The sequence below is a fragment of the Haliotis rubra genome, unplaced genomic scaffold (genome assembly GCF_003918875.1).
Source record: "Haliotis rubra isolate DU_JTF1 unplaced genomic scaffold, ASM391887v1 Scf1196, whole genome shotgun sequence".
Lineage (NCBI taxonomy): Eukaryota > Metazoa > Mollusca > Gastropoda > Lepetellida > Haliotidae > Haliotis > Haliotis rubra.
Window position 1 is genome coordinate 20,282 of NW_025765110.1, and position 12,644 is coordinate 32,925.

The following is a 12,644-nucleotide window of genomic DNA, read 5'->3' on the forward strand; positions in this document are numbered from 1 at the left end:
AGTGTAGCTGATTGAAAGGCTGATTTACATTCTAGTAAGATACAGCCAGATCGCATCCTTTTCATTGACACAACATCACCAGCGATACCATAAATCGCTTTTGATAGAGCAAACGGATTCAATTTCAATGGACCATCATCCGGAGAAGAAATCACCAAAAATCGAGACCAATGGTCAGATTTGTTTTTTTGAGACGGTGTCATCATCAGAAGATGTACTATCTTCTAAAGTACGTTTGAGTTGTTTTGGAGGTATCATGGTAAGTTAATAAAGGTTCATCATCCCAGCTCCCCACCCACCACGGAGTATCAGGAAGACAATGCCATATGCCAGTGGGTGTCCAACTAGCAGCACCAAGGATACTGGGATGATATACTCCAGCAGAAGTATCAATTCAAGATCAATAAATCCACCAGATTGACCCATGAGCCATCGCCTTCTGGGCATTAAGACTCTAGGTAATTACATTTTGATCTATGTAGAATCAATATATACATTGTAGGTCTATAAGTGATTTGACCAAGACCCCATGGCAAGCACTAGAAAATATCAATATTGTGCAAAAACAAGTAACATGCACAGGGCTCGGCATGACCAGCCGATTGGTAGAACCGGGCCCATTCTACCACCCGTCTAGGTGAAGTAAGGGTCGAAGTGGTGTATTGGGCAAAGGAACACTGTTCCTGGAGCCCTTGCCCTCAACCACCAGAATCCCGTCCTCCACCGACACAGGGCGCAACCCACGGCAAACGGGTTGGTGGACCCAATATCCCCCCGGGTCCACAACGGGGGTTGAAGGGCGTTTTAGCGTGACCCAGCACCCACCACGAGGAGGTGGCCCCTTCATGGGTGCCGGGTTTGTTAGTGCTGACTGATGCATCTGTATATATGTGTGTGTGATTGGGGTAGTTTGTATTTAAGTAGTTGTTTGTGATATTAGTTATGGTGGTTTGACGGGTGTTTTTAGGTAGTTGTTTGAGGATTGTGTCAAGGGACATGTCTGTGATGGGTGGGGGTTTGTCGTGAATGTAGCTTGTAATGGGAGGTGTGTGTTGTAAGGTGATTAGCTGTTGTGCATGTAGCAGACTGTATAGGTGGGTAAGGCATGATGCTTTAAGTGGGTTTGATTTGAATTTTTTAAGTGTAGATTTTTTAATGTTTTTATATTTGTTTGTGATTAATTTAAATATGGGGTTGTGTTGGGCCCCAGCCCAGTAAGTGAGTGTGGTTTGGTTTATTCTTTGTGTGATTGAAGAGGTGCCTGTGAGAAGAAGTAGTGTGTTAAGAGAGGTACCACTCCTCGCGCCGAGGGCTAGTTTGATTAGTAAATTAGATTGTTAGTGGCTGTATCTCAAGGGGGTTGAAGAATCGTAAAAATATTGTCCAATCTGAGAGGGTACGTAAGTCCCAAAACTTCGAAAGTCAATTTAAACTTACCAGGATTTTTAAACGTAGCATTTTGTCATTTTAATTGTAGCTAATATTTCTACAATCGCCAGCAGCTGAAGGGATGGTATAAATCCAGCTAGGCCCATGCAGGCAGCAAATGTACTGTAAGTCCCCATGGTCCCTAGTATGGTGATCTACCTTCAGTTGTTAGCGATCTATAGCCCATTTTTAGATTGTGTTGTCCCCTATGGTTAAAATGTTTTAGATTCAATTACTAGTTTTACATACATATCTGTGATACTCTAGTTGCTTTACTGTCCTTCGATGACAGGTTTTATAATATATACATATTCCATTACAATGTAAAATGTTCTCGTCACGATATGGCTGAAATATTGCCGATGTGACGTTAAATATGAACTCACTCACTCACTCACTCACTCACTCACTCACCCAATCTCGATAATATGAGAGTTTTGTATATATTAATGAGGGTATGTTTGTCGGCACCCCAATTTGTGCCGCTGATGGCTCGCATTAAGTTAAGATCTTTTTGACATGAATTGACCAAGTTATTAATGTGGGGTGTCCATGTCATGTGGTGGTCGAAAGTTACTCCTAGAAATTTCGCTTCTTTTTTTAATTCAATTTCTTGGTTGTTTAAGTGTAGTTTGGGGGTATAATTTTGCATATGCTGTCGTTTGAATAATATGCCCACGGTTTTTTTAACGTTGATGTGGAACCCCCATTTTTGGGCCCAATTTTGAATGGAATTTAGCATTTTTTGAATTTTGAGTGATGCCTGTTTAACTGAGGTTGAGGAAGTCCAAAATGAAATATCGTCTGCGAATTTGGCTGTAGTGATTTCAGGCCATTTATCTGGAAAAATGTCATTAATCATAAAGTTGAATAAAGTTGGGGATAATATGCTCCCCTGGGGGGTTCCATTTTCTAGAGGGTATGGGTCTGAGATGGTGTTGTGAGATTGCATTTCCGTAATCATTTGTTATTATTGAGTACCCCTTTGTTTTGAGGAATAAATATATTATAATTATAGCATTATATGTGCAAGAAAAGTTACTAATTTTCATTCCTATTAGCACATTTAATAACTTGTATATCCACTTCAGAAATGATTTTTCTCTTTTAATATTAAAATAAATCAGATGGTATGTGTATTCCAATGTATATATTGTCATACTTGTAGCATTAACATACGTTATATTGATGAACATAAACTAAAAATTCAGTGTGGAATTTCAGGCCAGAGAACAACCGTTGTCGATTGTCTTCTGAAGCAAATTCTACTGGCCATAAATAGCAAAACTGTGGGGACAATTACATGAAGCCTTGACATATGAGCAAACAGTATAGTTAACTATCACAGCTCAATTCTGTCAGGTAATGTCTTTCTAAAAACAGACAAAAGATGCCATGCTTTACAGGTTGGCATTACGTTGATGAAATTCGTTTTACAAAACATCCTACAACGTGAGACTGAATATGTATTATCGATTTCGCTGTAAAAACTTATTTTGACAGAGCTCCTACAGATCGAACGTTTTTCTGCGAATTGTTCCACACAGGGGACAATTAGTTTGAAGTTACAGTAATTACGATGAAACGCCTGTCCCTTGGGCACACTGATCTCTCTTGGGCTGGAGACGTCCTAGTACCCCCTACTTCAGAGGAGTGGAGTGAATTTAGGAAGAGATAGATGGGACCCGGGTTGGGCGAGAAAGGAGCATTTCAAATGAATCCAAAGCCACGAAATGGAGCTGCAGCCATTGCGACTTGAGGTTACGCGTCAAAGATGAAGCTTGCCTCTCCGTGTATACGTAATGCAATTGTTTACCTACGTCCCTCGCATTTTTTCCATATTAAGGATACAAAAAGTGTAATCAGTGATATCCGCAGGTACGACGTTAATGGAATGTCTACAAAGTAGTAAGTTTTGAGCGTTGCTCAGACTAATGGATCTGGTATTTTTCTTGACAAACTACATAGAAACTATTGTTAGTTCGCATATTAAGTTCATTTAAAACCTAATAAACTGAGTAGGGCTGACTTTGATCTCTGAAAGTTTCTCAATTAAATATCAGCTTTAAATGTTAAACAAAATACCCCAAAGCAATGTATTAAAATTCACAAAATAATACTTGGCTTTCTGTAAGTTTGGATAACAATATCTCCCATAAATAGATCAATAATGCCTTTTTTAACTGTTTTAAAGTTTTTTTCGCAGTTGCGTAGGCGTTTGTAACAAGAAAAATTGTTTTACTATTGCCCAGGCAACAGTGCGACTTAGTGCGACTTAGTGCTATCAGTACAACATCATGTGGCATTATTTGGTCTCCATGTGCACATATCATTTGACTACGTTAGGACATATGACTGATGGATCCCTTTCAATAAATATACGAATCAAGAGTATCAAAAATCAATAGCGGCATTAAATCGATTTCTCTCATACGAGCACTGCAAAAGACCCTGCCAACAGATAAGACCATTAAGTATTAATATTACGCTCAGTAGTGAGAAAAATATCAAGAATAAATGGCAATAAAAACCTCGCTAAAAGTGTGTAGAGTTGTGTCAACAATGTGTATTCTCATACCTGCAATACATGACTGTGGCTTTGAACTTGTTGAACATAGCATCTTCCGTGGTGACCTAGGGATGCTTGTGCTGTTAGATTTATCCGCAGCTTTCGATACACTCGACCATGCGATCAAGTGTAGGCTTGAGATGCAGTATGGCCTGTCAGGATGTGTCCATGATTGGTTCTCCTCCTACCTGTCAGATCGGTGGCAGTGTTATCATCAAAAACACACAATCATCAAGGATCGCTCTATCTTGTGGCGTACCCAGGGTTCTGTGTTGGAACCAGTACTGTTCATGCTATATACTGTACCACCTGGGAGAGTTTCTCAATAGCCATGAAGCACGACATCATTTCTATGCAGACGACTCCCAGTTGATCGACGGTATTTCTCCTGGTGTCGAACATTCATCTCTTGCAAAACTGGCAACTTGCACAACTGATGTCAAAACATGGATGACAGCCAACATGCTGAAGTTGAATGAGAGCAAAACGGAAGCCATGTTCATTGGACCAAGACAGAGACTCCAGAAACTAGATGCGACTGACAGCCCAATATGTGATATCACAGTCCCACCTATCAGATCCGTGAAAAATTTGGGGGTATATCTTCAATCAGATCTTTCGTAAGCACCAGATTTGCACCTTTCCGAAACTTTTACACCACCAGGTAGAACTAATCTACACATACCTACTGATATATTCAGGATGAAATAAAGACTTTCCAGTTTTCTTAAAACAAAGGATTTCATTCTTAGTTTTATGTCATCCGATAAGCTGTTGTAATGGCAAATGGCTCAGAAAGAAAAACACTTTGTTTTTAACAGAGCGATTACGACTTGAAGTCTTTGTTTAAACTGCAGACATATCCACGAGGTAACTGATTTACAAGTGTGAACATAAAACCTACTTTACCAATATGTTACTGCGTCTCTACTGAGTAACATTAACGACCACTTGCATAAGGATACGACCTCAAGTTACGACATCTCACCTTATGTTCACGACAAACTTCCTCCACACAAATCAATGTCAAGTAAAATACAATCCGATAAGAGATGTAAGATACATGGTCCGTTCACCATCTCAAGGATGCTAGTAATGCTCTTGTTGTTCCAAGCACTACCGTCCATAGAGAAAATGAGTGTCAGTTTTCATTAGAAAGTGATACATATGAATTTGTGTGAGATATATACATGGTTCTGAGCACAGTTATCATCAAAACCAAACAGTTTGCAGGGGATATTCCACAAATTAAGAGGTCGACATTCTATGTTCTTTTGAGTGGCATTTCAGAAGCTGGGAAGCGCAATAATGGAACATCGTTATAGAAAACAACATCTTTCATTCCGTAAGTGCGACGTTCCGAAACAAATTCTTGCACTGTTGTCAAGTAGGAATCCTTGAAACTATATCGAAACGTTACACTTAGGAAATACAAGAAGTTGTTGTCCATAACATATGTCATTATTGTCGACATTGTAGTAGGCAAATGCCCATACATTAAACATATACTGACCATGAACATATCCTCACTGTCATACTTTGGGATCATGTTTACAACCCATTTGTACGCATCTGTTTTGTACACAAAGAAAGATGTTTCTTACAGGACTCACTCTACTCTCTGTATTGATTGGAATGTTGATGCGAGCAAATGTTTGAGGGTAACTTCATATGCATAATTTGTAATGCTTTAATTTCGTGACTGGTTTTGTCATCTTTGTGTAGACCCGCATTCATCTTTGCCTGTTACACACTCCATTTCTGGTGTCCCCCACCGTGATATTGCTGGAATATTGCTAAAAGCGGCGTAAAACTAAACTCAGTCAGTCAGTCAGTGTTACACACTCATGCAACAGTGAGAGTCCTGTAGCCATTTACATGTAACTGACATGGTTTATTGAAGTTTGAGACAATGCTATATTCAATGTATGTTAATTGAATCAATTTTACTTTGCAAAAGCTGCAATATTTCCAACCCATATATAGGAAGTATTTAATATGGATGTCACACACCAATTTAAAAACTATAACACAAATTGTAAGTGCTGATTTTCACGCCCCCAATCATTCAAATGCCTCTATTTTGTATTATTTATGACTGAAGTGTCTGGATAACTTGTAGCACTGACTTGGGTTTTCCTTGCATGTAACAATTGTGTTTTTACGGACAAATAACTGTATTAAATTGCAAATACTGCGTCAGAGATCCGACATTTACACTTGAATATGTTTCAGTGGTTTAACCTCAAACTGGTAACAATCTGTCGAACATGACATTGGCCGCATGTGGGTGCGCTTGGTGATTGAGCTAGGATGAGTCGAATCGACATGCAGTTGTATCGATCTTGATATATCATGACAAGATCACTTTGATACACCAATCTAGCAACCGATCATTGTAAATACATTGTAAAAACATTCGTTAATCCGACAATCAACACAGCCGGTCGGATGATCCGACCGTATACAAACATCACACATGAAAGGTGATTAGCGCGTGCCTTACTGGCTGCTTAACACCCACGTCAGTGAACATCACACTTGTTAATTAGGAACACAGGATAATTAATTGAGGCGATTTAATCAAGAAATAACAGTAGAGCGAGCTGTATAAAATGTTTACAACCGACATGAGTTTTCATCACAAGATGTCTGTCACGAGTACACCAGCTGCTAAGCAACCCCTTGTAGAAGTCATGCCATTGATCAAGAAAGAAATCTCCTTTTGAAGAAAGGCAAACCCCAGACAGCACAACAAGAAGTCATCACTTTTGCTGAGCAGAAGTTTGATGTGAAGATTGGACGATCAACCGTATCTGACATCCTGAAGCAGTCTGCTTAGTGGTTGAGCGTCTCTACGACTGATTCCAATGCTTCAAGCTATCTGAGGCCAAAACATCGTTGAACACTTTGCAAACATTTCTGACACACCACTTAGACGTGTTTGATGTTAATGACCATCAAAGACTTTTTCAAGTTATAAATTATATATGTTATGATACACGCCTGATTGTACATTAGACGTCCACATGTTATTATGGAATTAGTTGTATGGAAACTGTAACATATTCAACATCCGGGTCATAATTGCAGCTGATATGCGGTAAAAACAAACGTGAGTTTTGTGCCAATGTGGTCATGAAATAGATATGAAACTGTTCGCTTATGTGATTATATATGTATGTTATGCCATCTATGAATGTTAATAAATGAAAACAAGTATGTATTGTTAGTATTTCTTATTTCTGTGAATATTTTTACATACGATGAAGATAACTAGATCTACCATTTCTGATATGCATGCAACAGTATGACGATCATGACATTTAGTAAACATTGATATTTTCACACAAATACATTAATCCGACATTTTCATTAATCCGACATTTTCGTTAATCCGACATATTTCTCTGCAACCACAAGTGTTGGATTAACGAGAGTTGACTGTAATAGGCATGGGAAGACATGCACGTTCGTTCACGCAGGTGGAAACATCTTCTCTATTAATAATGTAATAATTAATCGCACGTTAGATTTACACAAATATTCAAGCAATGTATATCAGTGTTTTGCTCCACCGAAGCGCTTTCATCTGTACTCAATATGAATACAAGGTTAAGAATGGTGGAAATGACGTGGCACAGACGTGCAAATACAGCGTATTCCCAGTCAATTAACCTAGAGATCCCTTCCTAGACTCTATTAGTTACGGAGATTAGCTTTTGGGAAAGATGTTATTCAATGTCTCGAAGTCGTTTTTTTTAGCACGAGAAGAATCATTGTCTTGTCTACAGAACGACAATCTCGTCTATTAATGAAGGCATAATGGGTCTTTATTGTCACACATAAGAGAAGAGGTACAGGACTATGCCAAGTGAGGGATATACCTCTGGTAAATCAAACGTGTATCATTCTTTTCCCAGTATCACTTATAACGCATAATCTTAATTATAAAAATGCACGATTCCATCCACATCAAAAGCATGTGTTTTCAAATCACTATTAAATAGTTACAACCTCAGGTGTTTAAGACAGTTTGAATGTTGCCCTTCTTTACTGAATCTTTAAACTCAATAGGAAGCCGAACAGATTGCTTCACGAGTGCCTTCAGCGTTACATTCCACTGAGTTTACTATTTGTCCACCAAACGAACGTAATGTATTCTCGTGACAACATCAAACAACATGCTATTACGGAACCTTACTTTGTTAAAGAGAAAGCTCACCACTCATTCACTGCAACCCTTGTAAATACTGTACAATGGGCGTATTGGCAAACTGTTCATAGAAATAAAACAAAAACAACATGGTCTTTCATTTCGAGTCTATGTTAAACAATCAGTGGATGGGAATTTGAAATTTGACCTTATTGAAAGATACCTGCAAAATTGAAAGGAAAAAATATCAGGAAACCTGATGGTCAAGGTACCTCTCATGTCCAAATTCCCCTGTTTTTGATTTTGTTAATCCGAACAGAAACTCATATGTATTATGAAACAAATCAGCAAGAAAAGGAGTACGCCGCTTTGTATCTACGTGGTTAACGAAAAACGGGACAATTGAAACGACTGGTGGGATTCATGCGAGCATGTTTGTCTTAAGAAATGAACTCAGACAGAAGCTGAGACATACAGGAACCGATACGGACTGATCACTCAAATTGAAGGTCAAAGTTCTGGCACCAGGTAAAACCCAAATGAGCATACACCTCTCTCCTGTATTAGTTCATGGAAATCAAATATTTCCACTTTCATAGATCTCCTCCAAATAATTATAGTAAAATATTCTTTGGTAAATTTACATCTTAGTACGTTCGAACATTTGAACGTAAACATTACGTTTCATGATGGTGTCATTTTTCAGTCGACCTTCATCACTCACAATATTATTAAAACCATGCCAGTAGAATTCTGTTCAGAGTAGGTCATCTATGCTTTTCAACGTTTACCAAATATCCCACAACACACTGACTTTAACATAATATGTTTAAAGAGGAAAGTTTCAATCTCTAGGAAACTACCTCCAAGGTAATGCATCAAAGCAGCCCCTCGAAAGCATTATTCAACCAGAATGAACAGGGTTGTTGGCCCCTCATCCCTACTTTCAATACTACTGCAATAAAGGAGAGACCGGTTGACCACATATCCAGGAACAAGCTGCAATGTATCTATGGAGGTGGAATCACTTACTTGCGCCCTACCTTCCTCTGTTCCTGAGGCGCTCCTGTAATATAGCTCACCCTTGAGACCACGAGTCAACGCATGAAAGATGTATTGTATCAACTCTTGAGGATATTTTGGGGGTCCCATTGGGTTGTGATGATATTCCTCGTTAGGCAGCAAATAGGTAATCGAGTTTGTCTCACAAAACCCTGGCATTATATTGGTACTATTTCTGTTGATCCAAGGTATTTTATGTCAATTATCTAAATAGATTGCATTTCAACGGGATAACGTTTGGACATAATACGTAACCAGCTTGTAGAATAACGCAGTTCCCATCCTTTAATATATGAAAAGTTTTAACTTGGACATTGTTAGTACTTCATTAAGTCACACATTCATGAATTTTCTTTCTATAGAGATAGGGTTGCTGGATAAGTGATGACATGGTACTTTTTGTTCTTAAACCCAGGTGCGAACAGCTTTTAACGCCGGATGTTTTATTGTAACGGATTTTTGTACCACTGAACTATGTATATCCTTTTCACGTCTTAGCTTATGTGAATTACATACACGTATATTTATTACTTGTATAAAATCTCTCAAGATTGAAGAATCCCTTTTTCAGTTAGTCAATCTGCTATCAGGAAGTTCATTAGGCTCCAAATGATAACAATTGTAAATTTATGCAGCAATTGACAACCACATTTAGTAGCTTCCATAAGTGTTTAAAAGGTTGTTTCTTTGTTATCTTCACAATCCCACATCACTGCTCAAAACGCAGTTATTTTTTCCATATATTATACTTGTGTGTATGCAACCAATGTACCTTTATGTAATGTCACTATGTGTAAATTGGATGATGAAGTTGAAGGAAGGTCATCTATGCAGTTGTCTATACTTCTACGCATGTTCAAATGACATAAACACGTTTTCCCTTGACCCTTACACGACCATCAGAACGTCCAGATAAAGACTGAACCCATATGTGAACAACATACTGTCTTAGTCTTGTCTTCTGAGCTTCACGATGCTGTCTACATCGAACTCGATGTGCCTGACGGTGACATGGGAACACAATTCGGCTTCACATTGGTCGTCGGAGCTGGATGTTGCACTCCATAAACCGATGGTGTAGGGTTTGTCTCAACCCACGAGTGTTGATGTTTGATGTTGCCGGCAATGGCTGATTTAGAATCATTTTTCCTAACTGAAGCCTGGTGTTCCTTGATCCTGAGGGTGAGTGGCCTTGATGTTTGTTGGACAAGACCAAAACCATAGTAAAGAACCAGTCAGACTACAAAATTCGTAAACTTATGGAAGCAGTACACATCAAGAAGATAGGACCCGCCCTCAACAGAGATGAAGGATACTATATTCCCAATGCCTACCATCACTTGATAAATTAATCAACAATATTTCTTTTCAATTATTGTGTGATGCTCACATTTTAAGAAAACAACGTCTGTAATTAAAGAAACCTACTTTTGCCGTTGGTAAAATATTAAACATTGACCACTCATACATCATGTTAAGTTCCCTAGTTTACATTCACCAGTGATCAGGCAAAGAATGTACTCACTGATATCCTAGATCCAGACAGAAAATGCCGTGAGGTCCCCACTGTAATAGAATGTTACAAATAGCATGTGTCGATTCAATGACTTTCTTTGAAACACCAAGACAGATTGAAACGAGTCCCCTGTGTATTTTAACTGTCTGGATGTTAAAACCACTTATGCACAGTAAAACATTAATCCCGTGATTTGTTTCAAGCTTGCCCCTACATGTGATCCTTTATATGTCTCTTTCAGAATTTAATTTGCCTATCACAGTAAATGATCTTCACGATGAAGACATGCAGGATTTATTTTCGCTTTTATTATAAATTGTAACATACTGAACCACAGAGGAAGCGGGAAACAAATAATTTTGCATGTAAATAACAATAAGCAACCACGTTAATATTCAAATCTCTCAATATTGGTTTTTCAATAATATAAACCGATATAACTGTTCTGATACATCAGAAGAAAACGCATTAGCCTGGTACATGGAAGTTCACGTGCATCAAATGTTTATGGCGACATAATACAAATGAACGTTAATCGTAAAACCTATAATATGACAAATTTCATTCATGAACAAGATTGCAAAAGCTTGTTGGGTCACATACAAACATCAACAGATTCTTGTAATCCACCGACACGTTACATTTTGAAATAGTCTTCTGATTTAATTAAAGCACGTAGGCAAGCATGCTGGTGGGGTATAATACTAGTATCAACACTATTTGGCAGCCATTAAATGTATATGATATAGATGGATTTATATGTATTACTTATGCATACGGAAAGGATTCTGACAATATTATTTATTATTTATTTAACTTTGTTTCACACATTGATATAAATGGCACGCAGTATTAGGCATGTATAATTCAGATCGTTATAATTGTTGATCATTTCTTTGAATGCATTGGTGTTTCTGTACAAAACCATTTTTTCATGCTGAGACTGGAGTCATTGTCCACTTTCTGTTAGAAATGGACACTTTATACCCTCTAACATATTTTGGACAGGGACAAGAGGGTAGCCTAGTGGTTAAAGCGTTGGCTCGTCACGCCTGAGGCCCTGGTTCCATTTCCCACATGGGTAGAATCATGCGTATAGTCTTACTCAATCCCTCCGAGTGTGACAAAATGGTCAGTTAAGATGTGTAAAAGGGCGTCTATCTATTACCAGATTTATATGAGTCCAACTGCATCCACTTGGATGATTTATATGGATACTAATAATATCCACAAACCAGGTCTCCAATAATACAGTTGGTACAGATATTTGTGAGTGGGTTAGTTTAGTTTGACGCAGCTTTTAATACTGTTTCAGTTGTACATGTATCATGGCCTGTCAGTTTTCTGTAAAAGGATCGCTTTGGATGTTTTCGTGTTATCCACCAGCTCGTGTGTGGTGCTGATGGGAAACATCAGGGATTCGAACCCATCATAGCTTTTAGACCCATTGTGCAGGCATATACATTATTCATATTTAAGTTTTACAAAAATGCCATTGTTCATACTTTTGCATAAGAAAGTAAATGTGATCTGTGTAAATTCCCATTATAATTTAATGATACAGAATTTGGTTATGTCCTGATGTATACAAATTTGATAGATTGTAACTGGTGTTATAATGACATAGTTGATAGTGATTTGATCATAAGCATCTTCTCAACTTTTTGCACAGATGTCGTGTGGTTATTGGAAAGGATGAGTCACTTTTATTGCAACTAGTGGCAAGTAATACTACAAGGCAGTCCAATACATTGATTATGTGAGTTCATCCCTCGGCAATTACTGGAATCGTTCAGTATTCTATAAAACGTAAAGAGTTTTCTGGGATCTCAGTATAATTATCAATCGCGTCTCATTCAATGGGAAAGGTAAAACAACAGGCCAGTAGATATATATATCCATGAGAAGAGCTT